This window comes from Camelus bactrianus, chromosome 6 (genome assembly GCF_048773025.1).
Source record: "Camelus bactrianus isolate YW-2024 breed Bactrian camel chromosome 6, ASM4877302v1, whole genome shotgun sequence".
Classification (NCBI taxonomy): Eukaryota; Metazoa; Chordata; class Mammalia; order Artiodactyla; family Camelidae; genus Camelus; species Camelus bactrianus.
The window spans coordinates 27,750,580-27,760,852 of NC_133544.1; the positions used below are offsets into that span (position 1 = coordinate 27,750,580).

The following is a 10,273-nucleotide window of genomic DNA, read 5'->3' on the forward strand; positions in this document are numbered from 1 at the left end:
ATATCAAGACAATTTATGACAAAAATCACAAGCCTGTTTCCTTAAGCACCACTTGCATTCCACTTTGGAATCTGGGTCCTGATTCTTTTTGCTTCGGAAATGAGCGATAGGTAGTTTGACAGAAGAGAGAACAGGTGCGGGAGGAGCTAACAGGGGCTGGAGAAATGACAGACTTGCTTTCCTGAAATAGGCTTCAGCCTTCAGCCAAATGACTTGTGTAGATTTCCATAAATAAAAAAGAAATCTCAGGGTAAATATAGATTCATTAAAGGGTCTTAAAAATAGGATTGAGGCTTAGGCGAGGGGACCTGATACAGCTTTCCTCTTTCTTCTACTTTCCTTCTCTTTCCTTCACTCATCCATGAGCTTTCATCCAAAAAGATGTGTCAGGACTCTGAGTGACAAATAACTGGCTAGTTTAGTTCAGAAAAAATTTTTGAGTGCTGGGTAATGGAGTGGCTGCAGCTTTAAAGGAACTGAGTCCAGGGAGCAGGCTGCCCTGGTCTCAGCAGCACACCTGGGGATCTGTTTCATGGAGTGCTGCTGTGAGATGACCCTCTATATTTGCCTCAGCTCAAAATTCAGATTCCCCAGGAAGAGAATCTGAATGCCCAGCTTAGGTCCCATGTCCCCGCTGTGATCAGGAGGAAAGTCCTGTGACAAACAGTCTCACCAGAAGAGCATGGGATGGGATAGGGCAACTCTCTGAAAGTGTGTGTGTCTGTTGGGGGGGGGGGGTTGAGGGTGGGGTCTACTGACAGAAAACAAACTTATGGTTACCAAAGGGGAAAGGGGGGAGGGATAAATTAGGAGTTTGGGATTAGCAGATATAAAATAGATAACCAACAAGGCCCTGCTGTATAGCACAGGGAACTATATTCAATATCTTGTATTAACCTATAATGGAAAAGAATCTGAAAAAGGATAGATTTATATATATATTATATATATGTATAACTGAATCACTTAGCTGTACACCTGAAACATTGTAAAAACTATACTTCAATTTTTTTTTTTAATGAAAAAAAGAAAGAAAAAAAAAGAGTGAAGTCTGCTGGCAGCTACCAGAAGTGAGGGGTGGGGATGGGCAGACAGATGTCACAGTGTCCAAAGCTCCAGAGCCTCTCAGGGGTCACTGCAAGTGACCGCAGCATCAGGTGCCTCCGCAGTGCCCCCAGGGCATGCTTGGGGGGTTTCAGGATCTCTGACAGACTGGCCTGAAGGCTGACACCCAGTGGCGAGTGTACATCATAGAGGGTGCAGCCAACTTTTCTTCTTTTATGAGCCTTGCAAATAGCTGACATTCAACAATGCTCATTGACTGACTGAATGAACGAACCACATAGCTCTTACTTGGGCGAAGGGAGGACTTCCGGTCTACATTAGCCTGAGTTGAATTAATTTAGAAACTGCTTCGTTGCAAGGGATTGAACGCCATCAGAGCTATCTTTAGCAAGAGATGGTCCTTGCTGGGATGCCACTTCTGGCAAGCAGGGACAGACATGAACCAAGGCCTGAATGCCTGGGAGCCTCTGCCTCTTGTCTTACCTCCTCTCTGAATCCGCTCCATTTTCCCATTCAAATGCAGCCATCTGGCATTCTTCAATTTTCAGTCCATCTTATCAGAAAATAGCTTTCCATGCCTCCAGGATTGGTATCTCCTCTAATTAAGAGCCCAGGGTGAGTGAGACTGAGTTTCCTTCCTTCCCAGTCCAAACCCAGAGCAGGGACTCTATGTAGCCAAGCATGAAGCAGGGGTTTGCCCCTGGCCCAATCAGCCAAAATGGCCAAAATGGAGCTTGGAGCAGGGAGGTCACCATCATGATGCGGATTGAGGTATAGGAACAGCTCTTGGAAAAGAAGAGAGATTTAAGCAGACATACAGTTGGTGTCTCCTGCAGAATCTGAACAACATATTTGCCTACATTTACAGTGCTTTAACAACACTCGATATTCATGACCTCAGGTGATTCTTGTTCCGACTTTGTGAGGTAGGCATATCAGGTACGAACAGTCTTTCTTCCATATCTACCTTATTTTGTTGCAGAAATGACATGTCTGTGGGCTCCCAAATTGCCTCTCACCGTAGTACATGGGGGACTTGTCTGGCTTTTGGATCATGGTGATCATAGAGATGTTGGTTTTTTTTGCCCTGGCTCACAACCCATGTAGGAGGGCTCTCTGATAGGTCCACAGAGCCTCCCCTTTGGCTTGGGAGTTAGAGTTTCATTCTGGTCTTGTGTCTGGGGCTGCATTCTGGGCCCATTCCTCCGCATACATGGTTCCCTCTGGGGCCTGCTCTTGTAGCCATTTTTTAGTTTCTGTTATGATCTGTTTTCTTTCTTTAGTATTGAAGAGTGTCAGGAGCAGCTGTTGAATGTCATCCCAAGTCGGCTGGTGGGTCTGGAAGATGGACTCTAGGAGGTCAATCATGGCCTGGGGTTTTTCTGAATACAGCAGAGTTTGGTGTCGCCAGTTCAGGAGATCCATTGTACTGAAAGTCTGGTAGTACAGGATGGAGTGGCCGGGCTGTACGGAGCCATCATTGTTAAGTAGTTGGGGCTCTTGGGTCTCCTGGAGGGGCACCCAGAGGGTAGCCGCTGGCTGGGTGGCCTGCAGGGCCGAATAGAGTTTCCTCCTGTTGGACTTCCAACTCAGAGCCCGGGGCCACAGGGGTGGTGCAGGCAGCGGTGGGCCATCCAGTAGAGGCAGCTGTGGTGGAACTGCAGAAGCAGGAGGAACATATGGGAGGGGTAGCATTGGCAGTTCTTCAGGGTTCCCCTGGAGGCAAGGTTTGGGCGATCGTTAGCCAAGAATCAATATATGGGAATTTGTCATGGTTCCCTGGGGGCTTGGTGATTATCCAGTGTATGGCCCCGACAGCTGACAGGTCAAGTGTACCTTCCAGGGGCCATCCCACTCCAAAGGTGGGCCACTCTGACTCGTACAAGGTGTGCAATTGTTCTGGTGTCAACTTAATTCCATAGTTTCCTGAGAAACCCTTTTTGAAATTTTTAATCATGCAGTCCAGAACTGTCAGCTTTGATTTTGAGGATTCCATTACTATTAGTTGACAGGTTTTATGGCCTATAGGTGTGGGTCTGCTTCTGGCACTGAGGACTGTGACCCCAGTATCTTTTTCCCACTCCTCAAAACAGTGGAGTTCTCAAAAAGCTGGCTGCCTCACTGGGCCTAACATCTATCTGCTTGGCTGCAAGTGCTGCCAATAAGTTGGGGTTCCCCGTTAGGCAGGTAACCCTGAGACTCCCCCAGGCCTGGATGAGCTCCAGGGGTCTCTGTATAAAGTCTTTTCTATAGCCTGAATTGACAAAATATGAGGCCAGGATGGTTGGCCAGTGGCAGAATAAATGGACCAAAATAAGGTGGACCTCAAAAGAGAGTTTGAGCCAGTCTTGGATTGGCTCCTTCTGGCTCAGGTCTTGTGGTCTTAATTTTAGACAGAGGGGTATATTGTGGCTGGTTTATTGATTGCGACAGGATATTCCAGGGGACTGGTGACGAGGTCGCGTCTGAAACTTTTTAAAATAGTCTCATCTTAGTCCCCAAGGACACAGGGGTCCTTTACTCATAGGCTGTTCTATGTCCCTTTCCCTCCCTGTGTAGCCACCCTGTGCCGGTGTCGCAAACGAGTCAAAGGGAGGGTTTTCGCTGAGTCTGCCTGGCCACTCCCCTCGCAGGGACAAAGGTGCCTCTTAGCTTTGGTGGGTCAGTATAAACCACTGACTCCGATCAAGACCCTGAGGGGCCGATACCGCCATGAGCCGTATGAGGTCACCACGGAACCACAGGTTGGGACTCACTCGAACTCTGTAGCAGAATGCCATGGAGCTACAAACTCGAACCTGACTGCATGATTTTCAGGCCACACACACACACACACAGGTTATTTGCACATTCCCCTCCCTATCACTGGGGCTTCCCTAAACTAACCTAATCTAACCTGATCTCCCCGTCTGGACTACCATCAGACAGGGAGCCTGGAGGAAGTGATCAGTCTCCTCTTCTGTCCACTTGGACAGAACCTGAATACCCCAACCTAAATATGGATGCTTCCCAGGGCTCCTACCTTGTTCGGCCGGGTTGCTTGGTTCCTCCACTGAGTCTGGTAGGGGCACAGCCGCCCAGAGGACTGAATCACCTCCGCCAAGGAGGACCCAGAATACTGTCGGGTGGTGCGCCTCCTCATTCGCTTTTGGAGCTCCCGACCTCCAGGCGGTTGCTTGGCCACCCAGGCAGCTCGAGGGACGGGGTGGTTGGAATCTCGCTGGGGCCTTCAGAAATGTTGCAGAAAAAAATGTGTTACAGCTCAGTGTTACAGTTTGGTGTTACAGCTCAGCTGTGACAGCAACCTCGATCTGGGTGAGAGACCAAGTAGCACTTGGAGAGTTCGAGAACTCAGGTTTATTATGCCAGCAGGCCCAGGGAAGTTGACATTCCAGGCTTTGGACCCCATCTGTAGGTTTACATAGGCTTTTATAGGCTGCCAGTTTACACTTTGCAACATCATATGCAAATGAGGTATAATGAAAGTTGACTAATTAGGAACAAGCTTTGTAGAAATGGACCAATCAGCAGGGACAGAAATAACCAATCAGGAGTGAGGAAAATGGACCAATCAGGAGTGAGAGAAATGACCAATCAGGAGTGACCTCCATGCAAATGAAGTACTACAAATGGACCAATCAGAAGTTAGGGAAATGAACCAATCAGGAGTGAAGGAAACAACCAATCAGGAGTGAGCTCAGGGAACCAATAGAATTTTAGGGGTAAGTAAACCATTTCAGAGGCAAGAAGCGAGATAGCGCCTCTGGGCCAGGGAACTGGATGGTGCTGGCAGGAGAGTAGTAGCCCTGCCTGGGGGTCCTGCCAGTCTTTTTATGGGGCTTCCTGCCTCAATTTCACTCTGCCATGGGGTCTGATTTTAATTCTTCTCTCTCCCATTTGACTTTATGTTTATTGAGGGTAGAGACCATATTCTGTTTAGCTTTGCATCTATAGCCCCACTATCAGGCTCTGGGCTCTATACACAGAGACGTCTAATTGATGGTGATTAAACCGAATTTCTATTTTTACAGATGAGAAGAGTGAGGTCCATCGTAATGAATGACTTGTTACAGGACACACAGCTAGAGGGAAGAGAATCTGATGAATTTTGGTGAGAAATACAGTGTTCTCATTCCTCTCTATATCCAGTGGATGAATCTTAGCCATCACAGATAAGCTCTCAAGAGCCCCCAATTATATCGTGGCTTACACGCAGTTGCCAGCTGAGAGGGGGGTCTACAACAACTTAGAAAGATCATGCTTTAAGGTGGAGGGTCCAGGCTGTGATATTAATGGACTGAAGTCTGGAGGCCTTCAGGAGAACAGTCCCAGCTCTCCAAGATGAATCTTTGCCAGACGAGGTGGACAAACAAGTTCGCAGGCAGGCATGGGTTGGGATCCCCATTTTATTAATGAGGTGAGTGTGGGTGAAAGACGCTCCAGTTAGTAACTGAGGACACAGAACCCAGAAGTGACTTTTCAAGAGCTCCTGTTCTTTGTCAAGATGCTTCTCTTGGGTCCCTTTCAAGTTTCCAACTCTCCTTTCAGATCATACTTAAGGTATTTTTTATTTACATTTCAAATTTCAAGTCCTTTCTTGGCAGTAGATTACAAGAAAGGAGAGAAGCTGAGACAGGGAAGAAGCAAACAGAGTGGGAGGGCTAAAGGCTTCACTAAGAAGCGGATAAACTTCCTTGGCTGTTCATGGATTCAGGATCTATAGCAATTCTATGCAGTGAAAGGACTCCCAAACACAGACCTTGGGAGCTCTGAGAACCAGAACCACCCTGGTACATAACGTTAAGGGTTTGAGGGTTTATCAGAATAAATTGCTATTATTTTATTTTTCTCTTTCCTTTCCTTCTCAACTATCCCTATTAGTGACCTGGTGTCACAGCCCCAGAAGAGAGTAACCCAGAGATAGAGGGTCAGGCGAGTGAGGGAGGGGAACGTGGGGCAGACAGCATCCGCAGACCCAGCTGTAGCTCACGAGGTGCACAGATGGCTCAGCCTGTGCACGTGGTGCTGTGGGGAGGAGATCGGGGTCACAGTTGGAGTTGTTGGAGTGACAGGGGACAAGTGTGCTGTCAGTGGGTTATTAATAGGCACTAGGACATATATTTACAACCAGTGGCTTAACTCAGGGGCAGAGAGTCATACCCAGCCAAATCCACACCCCGCACCAAAGACACGTGACGGATGCAGAGTGCAGGTTCTGAGCCCGGCGCACCCAGGTTGGGAAGCAGGCTGCCTCAGGTGGGACTAGCGAGAGCCTTGGTGCTTGCTCAAGCTGTAAGCTGTGGTTCTGCCCTTTTGGTTAAAAGAAGGAGGGAGGGAAGGAGCAAGGAGGGAGGGAGGAAGAATGGATTGAGAGAGAGAGACACACCAGGTTGCTCACGTCGATACCCAAGCTCAGTCCAAGCCCCCAGAAATTTTCTCTTCTCCCACACCCAGCCTCATGCCTGAGTGGGGAAACTGTCCCATTTAACCGTGAGAGAGAAATTCTACTTCTGACATGCCGGAGGCCCAGAAGTGCAACACGGGAATCTAAATGTCAAGGGGCAAGGAGAGGGTGTGGGGAGGGATAAATGAGGAGTTTTGGATTTGCAGATACACACTACTGTATATAAAGTAGATAAACAGGGTTCTACTGTCTAGCACAGGGAACTAAGTTCAATATCTTGTAATAGCCTATAACGAAAAAGAATACAAAAAGGAATATATATGTATAACTAAATCACTATGTACACCAGAAATTAACACAACATTGTTAACCAACTATACTTCAATTGGAAAAAAAAAAGAGTCAAGGAATAAAGGCAGACTCCCAACCCTGACCCAGGAGAGTGGATGGAGATGTGTGAGTTCCTGGTCAGGGATGGTGATTGGGGCATGCGATTCAGTCCAAACCCCAGACTTCTCTGCGCTCTCTTTGGGCGCAAACAGACGTCCTCAGTCTGTGCTCTGCACCTGGAGAGAATCTCTAGACCAGGGATTCTCTGAGCTGGAGGCTGCACTGCGTCTGAAGCAGGCTGCAGGGGTTCGGCTGGCCCCAGGCTGGGAAGACGGACAGCCCGCCGAGCTGCTGAGCTTGAAGGGTGGGTGGGGCCACCCCAGGTATCACTGTTTGGCAGTCAAGGCATGGCCTGGGGTCAGATTATCATAAAGGGGTGTGAGGCACTCTGCCTCTCTAGATCCATATCAAGTCCGGAAAGGGAACCTCTACAGTGCAGTGAGTTTTGCACAAAGATAAACTGCTATTGGTTGAAAGTCTCCCTGTGGATAAACTGGGGAACCTTGGATTCTGCTCCAACTCACATTACTCCTGGAACTTAGTGGCTCTAGGCCTCAGTTTATATACAAAGGGGTTATTAAAAGTACCCAGTGTGTAGATTTTTGGTGAAGATGAATCAGGAAAAGCATAAGAAGTCCTTGGCACAGGCCTGACGCCCAAGAAATGTGGTTTTTGCTGTTATTCTGTAATCCCAACATGTCCTTTCACAAAGACCGGCCAGCGGACGCCAGGGGAGCTGGTGAGAAAGTTTGGTTTAACACAAACCAACCCTCTTGTAGGAAGTGGATTCCAAACGGGAAAAGCTTGGGAATCTGGGGCTGTTCCTCGTGACTGGGTCTAGGGCTTGGGCTACACGCGCGGCGTTAGCGCATTGAATAGCCTCTTTGAGCCTTGGTTTCCTTTTTAGCCAAGTTGGTTAAACAGAATACCTGCCTCATAGGACTTTTTTGAGGGCCAGAGAGGTAATGATATCACTTGTGCCTCAGTTGAGGGCTCAGTGACACACTGGGCTCAGTAAGAACGTCAGGCACTCTTCTTAGTGCTGCTCATTGATCACCTCAATCCTTAAGACCACTTTATTTTTTATTTTTTAAAAATGTGGTATTCTTAAATAATTTTTTAAACTTTTACTCATTTTATTTTATTTATTTTATTATTTGTTTATTTTTAATGGAGGCACTGGGGATCGAACCCAGGACCTAGTGTGTGCTAAGCACGCACTCTACTACTGAGCTATACCCTCCCCGCTTAAAACCACCTTAGGTTATGGGTGTTTGCATATGTCCAAATTAATCAAATTGCACACATTAAATATATGCAGTTCTTTGTATATCAATTATGCCTCAATAAAGCTATAAAGAAAACACTTTGGGAGGTAGGTATGATTTTTTTAAACCCCCATTTTGCAGTGGAAGAAACTGAGGCTTCACAGAGAAGTTATGTAAGTTGTCTTAGGCCACATACCAAGTCATAGCAGCACTGGGGTTCAAATCCAGGCAGTCTGGTTTCAGAGTCTATACTCCTAATCACTGCACCAGCACCTACGTGTAAAAGTGTTTTCGGAACTGTAAAACGCTGTTTAAATATCGGTTGTTATTAGAATCAGTGGCACCGTCTTCGTGCACTACATGAGGACACGTGGATCCGCTCCTAACCACTGCCTGGTACTCGTAAGCTCTCAGTCACTCTGCCGTCCCTTGCCGTTGTCCCCAAAAGAGGACAAGATGCAAAAGAAAGAGTGTCAATTCCTTCATGTACAGAGCTGTGAGGGGGCGGGGTGGGGGTGGGTTAAGTAACAAAATAATAAAGCATCCGATCACACTGCTGCAAGCAATTGCCCCTGACCTGGGCATCAACACCATTCAAGGAAGCAAAGAAGGTAGGTCCTCAAGTTGGCCTCGCACCACCTTTAGCATAGCAGGAAGCACAAGATCGTTTCCCTGATGTTCCCCTGGCCTGAGGAGCTGCCCTCTGGGGCTCCCACTGACCCCACTCAGGGCTCCATCCCTCCCGCCAATCGGACTGTTACTACTTAACAGTTCTTGGCTGGAGTCTGACCTACATCATCGGCCACCCACCTGCCATCTCCACGTGGATGTGGGGCGCTGATCTCACACTGAGCGTGTCCAACAGCCAGCTGCTGAGCTGCTCTGCGTTCTCCATGAAGGGCGGCGCTACACCGTCAGGTGCTCAGGCAAAACCCTTGGCGCTGTCCTCGACGTCTCTCTTTCTCTCCTCCCTCTTCCACTTCAGCCACAAAGCTAGCTGCTCTAGTCTCAAAATACATTTTACAATTTGACCACCCTTCACCATATCCCTTGTCACCTCTCTTGCTGAACCTGCTGTTTTCTGTTGCCAGGATTATTGAAGCGCTTCCTCTTCTCATGCCCCGCCCTGGTTTCTGTAAGTCCACGTGAACCCAGCAGCCCAAGTGTCCCCGCTCCGATGTCAGACCACACTACTCCTCTGCAGAAAACTCTTAAACGGCTCCCATCTCATTCAAAGTGTTGACTTACAGAAAAAACAAAAACAAAAACAAAAAAAAAACAGGAGATGTGAGTTAAGTTTTATTCAGAGACTTACTGAGAAGGTAGACCGGGAGGAAGCCACTCAGCGCTGAGCAACTGCTCCAAAGAGGTAGGGAAGGAACCCCTTTATACACAATTTTTTTTTGGCTGGGGAACACATGTGGTCAAGCATTTATCTTGGTAAAAGATTACTGCTGGTCATGAAGAACAGATAGCTCTAGCTAATGATTTTAGTGCTTTTCTATGGACGGAAGTATGAGGTCATTGAAATTTTCCCTGAGATATGCATCAAACTGTCTAGGGGCCATTAAACCAAAGCACAGGGGGCCTCATCCTGTTTTTCACCCTGGATTCCTCTCAGGGTGCACTGTGAGTGGGCAACTGCTGTGGGTTGTGACTTAACCCACATAGCACTGGGCAATGAGTAACGCACTCTGTTCTTCTTTGTTTACAAAAGTAAAAGCCAAAGTCCTCTTTTGACTGGAAGTCCCACATGACCTGGCCCCCTTCCACCGCCACCTCTCCTACCTCTTACTACCGTGGATCTCTCACACTAGCTAGACTGGCCTCCTTGCTCTTTTTTTCAGTACACAGGCACATTCCTGCCTCAGGGCCTTTGCACTGTTCTCTCTGCCTGAATGCTCTTCCCCATATCTGTACGGCTGGATTCCTCAGTCACTTCAGATCTCTTTCTTTCTCTCTCTCTCTCTTTTTTTTTTTTTTAAGCTTTTAAAAATTAGCTTGAGAGGGAGTTAATTATGTTTATTTATTTTACTTTTTTTTTAAATGGAGTTACTGGAAATTGAACTCAGGACCTCATGCATGCTCAGCACACACTCTACCACTAAGCTATACCCCCACCTTCAATCTTTATTTTGAAAGTTAC

The 10,273-nt window shown here is 47.5% G+C and overlaps 1 long non-coding RNA gene across 1 annotated transcript; it reads right to left on the reverse strand.

Annotated features, from left to right (window-relative positions):
* Positions 1 to 804: 804 nt before the first annotated feature.
* Positions 805 to 9,108, reverse strand: LOC123618853 (uncharacterized). Its single transcript, XR_012507471.1, has 3 exons — positions 8,938 to 9,108; positions 4,088 to 4,292; positions 805 to 2,781 (listed from the first exon to the last, which is right to left on the reverse strand). It is a non-coding gene; the product is annotated as an uncharacterized LOC123618853 (long non-coding RNA).
* Positions 9,109 to 10,273: the final 1,165 nt, after the last annotated feature.